The sequence below is a fragment of the Gavialis gangeticus genome, unplaced genomic scaffold, assembly GCF_001723915.1.
Source record: "Gavialis gangeticus isolate Ggan-Ray unplaced genomic scaffold, GavGan_comp1, whole genome shotgun sequence".
Lineage (NCBI taxonomy): Eukaryota > Metazoa > Chordata > Crocodylia > Gavialidae > Gavialis > Gavialis gangeticus.
The window spans coordinates 5,276,436-5,290,086 of record NW_017729024.1 but is presented as its reverse complement, the minus strand read 5'-3'; the positions used below and the strand labels follow the sequence as shown (position 1 = coordinate 5,290,086).

Here is a 13,651-nt window from a genome sequence, read left to right as displayed (position 1 = left end):
ACACGTGAGTCCCGATGAGTCCAATGTGGCCTGGAAGAAGCTTTGAATGCTGGACAGACAACAATTTCCTTTGGAAAGCATGTATAGAGCTGGCCATATTTGTGGACAGAGACAGTAGATCAGCTGCAGTTTCCAACCAGTCTCACCTAGTGAGAAGAGACCTATTTTTAAATACAGTTATCTGTATTTAGACAACCATTTTATTTACCTCCCCTTTGTTTTCCTTATTTTCCTCTTCTGAGACAGGTTCTCTATTCAGTAGGGGGAAATGTCCATGTATTTTCTATTATTTTCTGGAATTTGAAAAAAAAGAAGTCATCTGTCTAGGGGTTAGTAATGCTGGCAGGAATGTCTGGTGTTGATAAACTCTTATTTCCTCATAAGTTGCCTTGGTAGGAATGGTGGGCCCCATTACCAGATCCTGCAAAACCAGCCATTTGTTGCAAAGGTCATCTTGATCTGCCATTTTCTCATGGTCATACAGAGATCCCCTAGCAGAATGTGCTGTAGAGCTCTAGGCTGCGGCTCAAGACATAGGAATGTTTTGTGTATTTGATCAGTATATAGTTCTAGGTCATGCCCAGTCTGGCCTTGTTCTATACCATGCTATAGAAACTACTCTTATGGCAATAGACAGAAACAAAGCAATTCTGGTATTTCTTCATCATTTGGCAAATGTGGTAACGAAACAGGTATTTTGTTCAAAGGCATTTGTAGTTGGTTTGTATTACCATAGTGCCTAGAGCCACAATTAGCACAAGAGCCCAATTTTGGTAGCTGACAAACAAATATAGAGTGAAAGGCAATCCCTATTCAGAAGAGTTTATAGTCTAAAATCCCAATTCTGCAAAACTACCTACATTCTGATCTGTGTGGTCCCATACATGCATAAAGCTGTTCTGCTGAGTTCAAGACCTGAATTTATAAGCTTCAACACAACACACCATTATGGTACTGAATTACAAGTAGGTCTATGTTACGTTACAGACTGGCTGTCTTGAAAAAGACTCGTCATAGCAACTGTATTGATCTGAGTGGCACAGTAAGACTAAGGGTGCACTTGTAAGCTTAAAGGGATCGGACTTAGAGTCCTTTCAAAAGCAGGTCCTAGATTCTGGGACACCAGTCCAAATAAATTAGTCCTGTCTATGCCATCTTTCACTCCAGCATCATAACTTAGTACTCCATAAATAATCCTAGCATAAGAAAATAGTGTGGCATACTCAAAGGTAGAATACTATGTTTAAACCATAAGCAAAATTACCAATGGTGGCAAGTGTTGGTGAAACACTTACACAGAAGACAGATATCAGATTTGATACTGCCTGGTCAAACTGGTATAAACTGTGGGGTTTTTTGCCTTCCTCTATAGTGGGTGCTGGGGGTCCTTGTATTTCTCAAACATATTTTAACAACCTTGCAGCAGCGGGATGTTAGCCGCTATAGTCCCCCTGCCTTACCTGTGGCAGGCTAGGGTGTCAAGTCTTGTGGTTTTATCAGGGTTGACTGTGTAGTTTTTCTAATTTGTTAGACAGTGGATTTGTATAAAATGTTTTGAATAGGGATGATCCTGCCTCAGGTAGGGTGTTGGATTAGATGATATCTGGAGCCCTACTTCTCTGATTCGCTATGATTCTATGATCAACACAAAGGCACATTTTCCCCCTTAAATTTACCCAAAATATTTTTTTTTGTTTTTAAATCAACCACTTTAAATATTTTCCCAACCATGAGAATAATTCATCTTCCAACACAAATATATTTGCAGGTCTGCTTGTTGCCCCTGTTTGTGTTCATTAGTTTTTAAAAAGGAAGTCTTTATTATGAAAAATAGAAAAAAACTCTATAAAAACCTTTGGATCAGGTTGTATTTCACCCTCCATGGAAACAAAGGGAGCAAAAAGCACAAGAAAACTCCCTTCTGAAACTGCCAGGGAAAAGAGAGGCTTCTACACTTTGCTCCTTTCTGTATCAGAGGGATTACCAAATCCTCTTCAGTGATGATGTGGTGCCCATGCATCCTGGACCTCTTAGCATAATTCATCCTTCAGCTCTTTTGGGATGGTGTGACTCTCACCACCACTAGGTGTGGCTATACTGTAAAAGTATCGCTTTCTGAATTGCGCATTTAGCTTTCTTGTTTGTTTGCTTGTGTTGATTAAGAGGAAGCTTGATAGTGGAGCGAGGAATTCTCTGAAAATATTACATTTACAAGGTCCTGTTTTCTTGAACTCAGGAAGAATACAACAAGACAGAGTTTCTTTGTTCACAGTTCCAAACCTCTTCAGCCCTAAAAGCATTCTTCCTAGGTGCTTACTTTAGTTCTCAGTCTGTCTCCTTGAGTGTTTGCTTCTTTCTTGTAAAGGTTTTGTGGCATTTCTCCTTGCTTCTCTTGCCTATGCCCAGATGCACTACTCAAGCTACTGTATTGTCCAGTTTTATCAATCAGAATGAGCTGCCTCCTCCCCCATCCCCTGCTTTCCTGCTAACTCCAAATCCAGTCTTGCATGTGGCTTTGTTTTAAGCAGATAGCCATATTGTTTCAGTTATCTGGAAATAAAGAAGTTCTAGTGCTTCTTATATGTATCTTGAATGAATCACCGCTGTTGGTGTTTCCTCTACCAACATATAACCTGACTCATAAAAGTACATTCCTAGGGTACCACATTTCCATGGCAGTTTTCATTCCTGGATGTTGAAATTCTTGTGTAATTAAGAAAATAAATCGCAGAATAACTGCCTGTTACAACATATTATTAGGGATAAGAACTACATACGCACATGTGAGGAGGGGGATGTTTGACCAACAACAAAAATGCTGCTTTCAAAAGAACGTTACGAAGTTAGCAAAGAGGAGCACACAAAATCTAGGATTTGCCAGAATTAAAGTTGCCTGTACATCTTTAATTATGTTGGGTGTATTCACAAGGATATCATTTTAATTACTTTATCATATAGTATTTTTTTAACCTAGGAATGTTGCCTCCTACAATCACAGGCCATTGGTACTTAATACACAACTATTCAATACTTCATTTTCTCCTTGTTCAATCAGGCCTTGGGCTGTCTTTAATGCACACTATTCAAACTCTTCTCCAAAGACAGATTTGTCAGTTTTCTCCTGGGCGTTTGTATGGCACTCGTCACTAAAGTATCTGATTGCTTCACAGACATTAATAAATTTATAGTCACAACATCCCTGTAAGAGGACTGGGGGTATTTTAATCCTATGGAGAGGGAATCTGAGGCACAGAGCAAATATGATCAGGAATATCTACTAATTTGTGGGCCCATTTCAAGAAGCCTTAAGGCCTCCTGATTTTTCCAGAATGCTTAGCATTATATAGCTGTTCATGTGTTCAAAGCACAGTTGCCATTGACTTCAGCCACAGCCATGAGTTCTCAGCACTCCTGCAAATCAGATTCCAGGGTCACAAGGCAGGCAGTCAGGCAGAAAACACGGAGCACATAATTACTGACTGCCTGCAGAAAGTTTAGGTTAAGTAGTTTGCTTAGCATCACCTCAGAAGTCTATGGGTAAGGCATGAATGCAAACCAATTCTCTAGGGCAGCATTCATTTGTCTTAACCATGAAAACCATATCTGCTCTTGCAATAATCTGTTTTGTTCACTGTGCACTTTTCAGCTTGTGCAACTAAAGAGGCGCAGGGGTCTTCCAGACAAGAACTACTTTCACAACACAGCCCTTATTTCTCCTCAGAGTAGGTCTATCCTCTGCATGGAATAAGGCAACGGTTCTGTGAAAAACATAGGGTATGATCTTTTAATCTATGATACTGAGAGCAACCCAAATTGAAACATTTATTTTTCATTCAGATTTTTAAACTCTTTTTATAATCCTTCAATCTATATACATTTCTAAATAAAACATCTTTTCAAAGCAGGAAAATGTGTTTTATTTACAAAGTCAAAATGAAATGTTTTGCCTTTTTCAATTTTTTTTTGTCTTTTGATCCAAATTATGTGCAGAAAGTACCACATCTCTGCACCAGAAACTCTGTCACCAAATTATTCATCTGAAAAGTTCCATCCACCTCTAATCAGTATATATGAACCTAAGGAGACCAGAATACAATTTCTCAGACAACCTCAATTTCTTGCATTTCCAATTTTTTTAAATGTTTTGAGTTGTTACATATGTTCTTTCAATGTCTGTTGACATCTAGCCATTTTAGTGTTGTGTTTTCTATCTTTGGATGGATCCAAGGTCATACTGCCAGTTTTTATTGTGTATCCATTGAAAAGTTAGTAATGTCTCTCTACGAACTGACATTTGAGCCAGATTATAACAATACATATAGTACAGATGTTTCTCAAAACGTCAACCACATTATACTGATACCTCCTTATTGCACAGAGAAATATGAATTTCTTGCTTTATGAACATTAATTTTCTATTATTTTGTTGCCAGTTATAATATAACACAAATGAAGGGTAGAAAACACAGTAGGAGCCTGGTCTGGTGTACTTGCAAGTGTGCAAAGAAGAAAGACAGGGAAAATGTTTTCTTATCAACCTAACATCTCTTGCCTTAGAAGCCAAATGATTGTCCTGTAACAAACTTTTGTACATGGCAAAATTCCTTTTTAGAGAAAGATTCTGTCAGATTCATTTTTATATGATTTTGCTGCATGGCCTTACCTCTTGTACTATAAGTATAAAGCTACATAGTATGGTATACGCAACATCAAGCAAAGCCAAGATATGTAACAAAATATATTTATATCAAAAACCCAAGACAGACATTCAGTACTGTATAAAAGCAGATGAGAGCTTTACAGTATGCTTCTTAACTGAAAAGACTACAGTTGACTTCCAAGGATTGAATCAGGGTTTCAGGTCAAAAGAACAAAGATTTACCAGAGTGCTTTTGGCAGAAGGAATGATATACTGGGTTCTACTTGAACTTCCTAAATTATAATTACTAGTCAGGGGAATACACTGCATGCATGAAAAATAGATTTTCAATATATGGATCTGAGACCTCTCCATGTCTCTGAATTTCATCATGACTTATTTAAATGCATTTACCAGAAGGGGTAAAAGAACCCCCTACAAATAACATGAAAAATTCTTACCTACTTAATTTACCCTTTGTTTTAATTAAGCAAAATGAGCTATGTTATTAATAAAAATTGTATGGCATCCAACTTGACTCTATTACAGACTAATAAAATGATTGATCTATGCCCTGAACAGGTTACATCTTAAATAGAAACAACCATAAAAACTAAAAATAAAGGGGATTGGAAGGAGAAAGGAGAGTAAGGGCATAAGAAGACTACGAAGTTTTCCATATGCCTTTAAGTGTTTCAAGGGGTCGATACATTTCTTTGTTATTCTTGAAGGCAACTTTTGTGCATTACAAGATAACTGTGTCTTTGGGAAGGATTTAAATACAAAAAGTGGAAGCAGAGTGGTGAGTTGGAATAAGTGGCATGGAGAAATTATCTGATAAGAATAAGGTATAAACCTACAAAAGTAAAATAATTTTAAGTTAAGGATTCCTTTAATGAATCTCAGTACTCCTGGCGACTCCTGGTCACAATGAAGACTTTCATTATGTTTCATAATTCTGTATGATGGCTACCTACTTTGTTGTGTTTTATACAGATTGGAGGGCTACAATCAAAACATATATCCCCACCCCCCCAAAAATTCTACTGTACTGTCATTTAACTTCCATGTAAGGTTGAGTTATTGTATTTTCTTGCATATAACTTAAACGTTTTTCCCTCAAAAATCAGCTGCTGGAAATTGAGGTGTACACTATAATTGAGAAAATATGGTAATGAGCTTGTATTACTTAAGATTGCCTGGGGGAAAGTGAAAATAAGGCTGCACATGCTCCATAGGGAGCAGCACAATGAATGTATTGGCCTCCCTAGTAGCTGCTATTCAATTACTTGCTGCTACTTACTAGTATTTTCAAGGATTTTTCAAAAACAAGGTGGATATAATATATAGGGTGTTTGTGTGGGGGTGTTACATATCAGAAAATTTGGTAAATTTGTAGAACTAAATGAAATAAGGAATTGCCATGCCATGGGAAATTCTGACATATCAATATGTGCTTGCATCTCAAAATAAGAGGAAATGTACTAAAGTGTAAGTGGAAATCATTTTAATCTGAAGTGACATTATTTTGTTTAGGGGGTTTTCATCAAAATGAAATATTTCAAAATTTCTGAAATGAAAAGAAAGTTTACACATTTTGGTTTACTGAAATTACCCAGGATGCTTTATTTCTAGCCCCAGTCTTCATCCATTGGCCAGGTTTCTTTATCAGACTATTATCCATACTGCATCCAAAGTTATGTGATTTTTTGATGAACCACATAGATTGGTCAGAAGGAAATCAGCTTGTTCTCTTCTGGGAAGTGTAGTCCTCTGAAGAACTTGGTCACAGGAGAGAAACTGGCCAGATGATATTCTCATGATGCATTATGCTCTAGGACAGGGGTTCCCAAAGTTTTTATGCCATAGCCCAGAAGTGGCCACGGCCTGCCAAACATGGCCCAGCAGTCATAGCTGACCACGGCTAGAACTTCTGGCCAGGGGACAGGTAAGGATACCCCCATGCCTGGGCTCAGGGTGGCCGTAGTTTGCTGGTCCGTGGCCACTTCTGGTCTGGCAGCCAACTGTGCTGTGGTCTGGTAGCCAACCAGCTGCAGTCTGGCAGCGGGCCGTGGCCCAGGGATTGAGAACCCTATTCTAGGGAAATACAATTTAATGTTTCAGGTGTGTCCCAACAAATAAAATATTCAAATTCAGTTTAACTGGATCTGCCATTAAATATTTAATTTAAATTTTTGTTTTCATAGTCAAACATTTCAGTTTTCCAGAAACTGAACTTTCCATTGAAAATGGTTCCAAAGGAAATGATCAGAGTAGGTGTAGTAATTAACATGTTTGTTTTAATAATAAGATCATTTGTATTGATTGCATCTGGAGGTGGAAGAGGCACAGGGAATTACAGAAGAAATAATCTTACATATAGGGTCTAAATGAGGCCTCTGTAATAGAACTTTAAATTTAATACCTGCCATGTTTTTGCCTCTGCTAAGAACTGGAGGGAAGGGGAGAGTTTTAAAATCTAAGGTGAAATATGTAATTCCAAAATAATTCATGATAATTTCAATGATATTCTGTATGTAATCTATTAAATACATTTCCTAACAGAACATATATCTACTTCTAAAGACAGATGATACATACCTTCTAGATACTTCAAACTATTTTTTTTACCCCCTTGGAAGAAGGAAGGCTTGCAGTAAGTCACAGAATGAAATTCATGAAAAAAGTCCTATTTACTTCAGTGGAAAAAGTATTTCTCTAATGGAGACCACAGTTACTAATCTCAGGTCTTCCCTAGAAGCTTCCTCTGATGGTTCTGGTCACAGAGGACCTGAACATGCCTCATGGAATGGATGTTTTAGGGGAGACAAGAGAATTGAATTTTATTCAGTTTCCCTCTTGGTTGACATTTGGATGTGTACCAATGGTTGGTGGGAGGCCTAAAATGTTTTTACTATTAAGTCTCTTGAAGGAGTAAGAGAAAATACAGAAATACATTGGAAGTGAAACAACCAAAAATTTTGTTTATCTTCTTTCTTGCAAATCTCCCATCTCATTTAACAGATTTAAAATACCTTTCTTTCCTTTCTGTTCTTTTTCAGACCCTGTCTTCAAAAAAGAGCTAAGGATAAATAAAGAAGTGCCTTTCATGAAGGTTTTTCATTTAAGCTTCTGTGTCACAGATACATTATGAACAATATTGATTTTTCTGACCTCAGTCAAGCAACATGAAGACTTAGCTTAGATTCATCTTTACCTTATATTTGTCATAAATCTTAGATGTGCCAATATTCTATATTTGAATGCTTTGTGCACATTAGCAATATTGTAAAATCATATTGTATTAAGTGACAAACCACTAAATTTATTGCGCAATGGGTTCATCTTAACACTACATGCATTATGAATAATAAAACACTTATTGATCCTAATGACAGATTATTACAACATTAATTTTTAGTTGAGGCAGGGCATTTTCCCAATTGATATTGTACAGATATTTGCTAAAACAGCACAGCCACAGGAAGCTTTCCTTATGCTATAATGATGTTGTTCATCATAATTATGTTGTGTCAGCACACACATATAGGTCAACTTAAGTTCAGAAAGATAGGATTATATTTTCTTCTCAGTGTGTGCATGCTGTTTAAATGCTTCACTGCCTCTAAAACTAACACTAGTCACATGTATACAGTAAATAATCCCTGTTCAATGAAATGAGAATATGCTTGTCATCCTTCTGGTTTAGAAAACAGAGTTGCCACAGAAAGTGCTGAGTGCAATGCTGAACAAATTTGATGATTCCAACACAGGGATTAACATAGTTAAAATGAAATCACTGCACTATTTGAGTAATTAAATGTATCTGAAATTTTGAGTTACCTCAACTTATTAATATTAGTGGTAAATGTATGTTGAAGACATAAAACCGTTCTTAGGAAAGCTGCAGTCTTTCTGAAATTGTGCAGGAGAAAATGTCTTTTTTTTACTGTATGTAGACTTGTCTAGTTACTTTTGTAATGAATTTTGATAGTTGCACTTCCTTTCAAAATATGCCATGAATAATCTGCCTGTTGGCTAAATGATAAGAGGGTCCATCTTTAATTCAATGGATGTGATATTTGTGCATATAATTGCCACTGGTATTGAATATAAATTGTCTTGCTTCCATGATGTGCAGACAAGTTTCCAGGGTGCATGCACATTGTTATTGAACGTGTGTGTTTAATTTTGCCCTGCATATTTTGAGGTGTGATACTTGGAACTTGGATACTTTTTCTTGGAAATTTCCAGTTTTCATACATATACATTCATCCAAATAATTTATTATTATTATTATTGAAAAGGTAAAAAATAGTGATAGGTGAAAAAAAAATGGAAAATGAGCCTAAGAATGATTCTCATTTCTGTCATGTATTGCAGTACAATCTGCCTGCTATACAATGATTCACAATAAGAGGGTGTAGAAACAATGTAAGAGGCTTTAAATGTGCTGCAGTGATAATGATGGCAATAGATGCTTTAAACCATGAAACTGTCTTTGCATTGCTTTGAAACAGCCAATTAACTAACATTCCATAGTGGCTTAAGTGAGCTGATCAAATGCCAAATCACTCCATCAATCCTTAGTTTGCACTCTGGTTCTCTAAAGGTGAATGTATTGTCTTCCTTCATTTGAACTGAATGGTTTCGGTTGTTGATATGTATAAAAGAAAAAGTATAATCAAACTAGATAAGTAGATTTCAAATTAGTTTTCATTTCTTTAACAAGCAGTAGGCACTACTTTGGCAAGCAAAACTAATGAATAATTTTTGTGTGATTGGTCACTGTCACTCCTCCAAATAAGATTGAATTCTTGAAGAAAAATGATGGACACAAACCACCGTATGTTCTCTGTCTTTTTTTTTCCTTTGAACTCAGTAAGATTTCATACATTCTTAGCACTCAGCTCATTAGAAAAGATCAGAATTATTTCAAACTATAAAAATCCATGGGGTGGAGATTCAATTTGAATTACTGTCTATATCCCCCACCAATACTGCCTGTAATTCAAAATGACCCTGTTTTTTTGCCCGGGAAGCTTATTTTGAAGAACAGCATTTACCTTAACTGTAGTCAGTATCTGGGAATTTTATGCATACAGGTCTCAGATAATTGTCTATACTGTTGAATATCATTTTGGCTGACTCACAAGCTGATTGGACGTGTGCCCAAGGGCATAGGTGCCAGGCAAAGATGATTTTACTAGAACAGTTTGCATAACAAGCAACTGTCATCTCATTAGGAAGCATAGGCATTTTTGCCACACGCTGTTTAACACATCATCACACCTGTTCACACTCCATTGTCCTAAGGATGCAGTTAGGCAGCTTTTTGTTGACTTTATTTTTTTCATTTCTCACTGATGTTGGTCATCCTGTGCCAAAGATTCAGAAGTGTGAGATAAATGCAATTTACACTTTAGTATGTGGGTGTGAGAGAGATGCTGGGGGCAAAGGTGGGGGTGGTAAAGGGCATGATTATGTTTGTAACAGTGACCAATAGCAGTGGCTTCTTCTATCTTATACCTTCTCCTACCTGCTGGTTACTGTTCTTGCCATTACTGCATTGCCTGCTCCTTTAGCATGTAAGCTACAGCTACAGCTACAGCCACAAAGACTGGGAAAATTACATGCTCACAAATGAATCTGTTATAAAGACACCCAATTGCCCCTTTTGGAGTTGGACTACATAGAAAGAAAGTTAATATGATAACATCAAGTTCAGCTCAAGGGAGGCAGCTATAGCTAGTTAACCCTTACTCAGAAGAACCAGCAATGGCTAACTGATGCTGTTCAAGTAAAGCATAAGCTGTTCTGTTAACTTAGGCTTACTATACATCTGGGTTTTCCTGGACATGTCCTCTTTTTGAGTCCTCCCATCTCTGTCCAGGCAGTTTTTTAAAATATCAGTAAATGTCCAGATTTACTGTCTCTGCTTTCCTGGAACTTCCTGGCTTGCCCCAGCAAGAAGCTGCTTAGGGCTGGGGGGAGTGAGGGCATCTGCTCACAAGTCCTGGCAGCTGCAGGCAGGTAAGGCCAGGGCTTGGGGAGTGTGTGTGTGTGGCAGGCACCTGTCAGTGTCGGGGCTGCAGCAGAAGGCAGGTAGTGGGGGACATCCCAGCCACTCCAGCAGGGGAGGGGGTGGGGGCAGCAAGGAGCTGTGTGGACAGCAGGGCTTGCGGGGGGCAGGGGGCTGTGGGTTGGGAGTGAGGAGCACTAACAGGGCTGGAGGGAGGGCTATAGCTTGGGAGCGAGGGGCACCAGTGGGATAGGGGACTGTGGGTTGGGAGAACAGGGCACAGGCAGGGCCGGGGGCTGCAGGTTGGGAGTGAAGGATATCAGCAGGGATGGGGAGCTATGGGTTGGGAGTAAGAAGCACCAGCATGGTTTGTGGGGTGGTGTACTGTGGGTTGGGATTGATGGGCAGCAGCAGGGCTAGGGGAGAGGGGACTGTGGCTTGGGAGTGAGGGTCAGGGCACAGGCATATCACTGCTCCCTTAATCATATTACACCCCCCCCACCTCAAGTGTCCTCTTTTTGAACCTAGAAATATGGTAACCCTGATTAACTGAACCATTTCTCATTTGTAATTTTGGTCTTTTGCATATGCAAAAAAAGGCAAAATATTTTGTGTTCATGCTTTGTGGTGTCCCAGGAAACTGCAAACATCATGTTTAAACTTCTCATTCTGTGTTGTAAAATATATGCTATTTCTACATTTTGTCAGGTATTTATTATTGCAATTTCACACCCTACTCTTAAACTAGTTACATATCAAAAGATGATGTCAGTACAATTTGTGTAAGCCCAGATATCCCATTATCCTTCGTTATGGCATGGCCTGAACAGTGATCTGCACTTTTAAACTGGTGACGTGGTGGGCATTTCATACTGGAATGGAAAGCAGAACTTTGTTCAAATGGTTAAAATTTTAGAACAGCTAATCTACTTAATATCTTTCCTCTCTAGAACAACTATTAAAATAGAGTTGTTTGCTGATGCAATGGCTGTACATTTCTCAAGATACATTGTATCCACAATTGGGACTTTTAGGACTTTTAGCCTGTTTCATAGGTATCCACTTTTTCACTTCCAGCTGAGCAAAACTGCACTATGAACTTTTGCAAAGTTGGACCTTCAAGGGCATAACAACATTTCCATTCTTCCAATGTTAGAGCCATGACCTTTTTCCTTTTTTGGATGTTATAAACAACAAGACTTAACTATAGCTTAGTGTATGACCTTTGAAATGATTTAGATCCTTAAACAAGAACCATTATGAAAGCAAAAACTCATTTTTTTTACTTCATAATTCCTTTTCAGGGCTTTTTTTCTCCTCTAAAGGGGAATGAAGGCAAAGTACAGCAACAAGTAAACTCAAAGTACTTACTATCTGATGTAGAAATGGTGATTCCATAGAGTGCAAATTTTGGTGCATCTTTTAAAATAAAGTTTTGTGTGTTTTTTATGCTTTAACTCCAGGACGATTAATAACTTTAATCCTCATTTCTTCCACAGCAGCCAAAGGGAACAAAACATTTTAAATGTCACCTTCAATATACTGAGTAGATTCAGCACCCAGGTCACTTTTCTTGGTTATATCGGACAAACACCATCACTACTGTGATTTCTCTGGGAAATATACCCTGACACTGCAGGAAGGTAGTCATATGTTCCAATGACCCTGAGAACTGTGTTAGCACATTTTTGTTTGCTCCTGGTAGGACTACCCAACTTAAATAAGTGAAAGGGTTGGAGCAGGGTCTTGATGAAAAGCAGTCCACTGGTCCTCTAGTTTTCAGATGAGGTTGTAGATCAGCTATCTGGCCTCATAAAAATAGTCAATGCAGCAAACAGCTTGCTACACAAGGAAGCAGAATGTTATTTGTACCCCAAGATAAGTTTGATGACATGGGAAGTTTGATTTCAAATTATTGCTCTGAAAACAGTCCCAAGAACCTGGGAAACAAGTATTTCAGTTTCATGAATAACTATTTCCCTCTTTGAGGGCCTAATGTATGGATATCTAAATCCAAACCATCCTTCCCTTTCATAATGAGGAATTCAGTGAATGAAGGGTAACTCTGGTGTTTAAGAGAGAGGATCCTGGGCTTCAGTCCAGCAGACCTGCTTGTGTGTTTCTAAAAGGAAATATCAGTATCGTCTTCAGCAGTCAAGCAGCATTTTCTGTACAGACAGATGATCATCTTTGCATTTCATTATCCTTCCACCTCCTGCCTGTCCTCACCTTCCTTAGACGTGTCCTAATATTAAATGAATGTCCTTGCTCAGAGGAGAGATTTCTGTAGTCCAACTGCAGCTGTCAAAACTGTAACACTTGTTAGGAGTAACACTGCATCATTCTCTAATGTGTTAGGCCATCTATGCCATTGGGAATTGTGCATTTGACTTGATATTCTATATGCCTCCTAAGGCAGTTCTCTTCATTTTTTAATCCTCTACTATTTCCTTCCAGCCAACCTTCATGTGTCCTCCCAACCCCAAGAAAACCACAGGCACACTTGAAGCTCTGATCAGGAGTCCATAATTCATCATTCAAAAGGCACTGAGCAAATGCTATTTGGTTTTGAAAACTCTCTCTTTCTTGAACTTTTTGATTTTTTTTTTTTTTGGTGTTTTAGAGATATATAAATACAAACGTTCTACATCTGTCTTTCAGAATGGGTGTCTTAGCTGGTCAATTTTGTATAGTAGTCATGGCAGAAATGGGTCTTGAAAAGAGATTGGAAGGAATTTGCCTTATTCCCTCTCTCTTGCCTTCCTTCAGCATCTTCAGAAAGCACTTTGCTTTCAGTTCATCTGTCCCTAAGCCTAACTGCATCTTCATCCATCTCAGAAGTACAGTTGTATCATAATGCTGCTCTTATGTGGGACAGTTTACCGACTCCTCTGTATTGTCAGGAAACAATATGATGGGGGTGTCAACATGAACAGCAAATGAATTAGCTGTAACTTGAAAAATGACTTGAAACTGAAGAAAATCTGTTG

General features: G+C 38.2%; 1 long non-coding RNA gene across 1 annotated transcript in view; it reads right to left on the bottom strand.

The window, feature by feature from the left end:
* Positions 1 to 2,873: 2,873 nt before the first annotated feature.
* Positions 2,874 to 13,651, bottom strand: part of LOC109297201 — a 34,304-nt gene continuing 23,526 nt past the window's right edge. The window contains exon 4 of the long non-coding RNA XR_002097239.1: positions 2,874 to 3,758. This is a non-coding gene — a long non-coding RNA (uncharacterized LOC109297201). The remainder of the gene's footprint in view (positions 3,759 to 13,651) is intronic.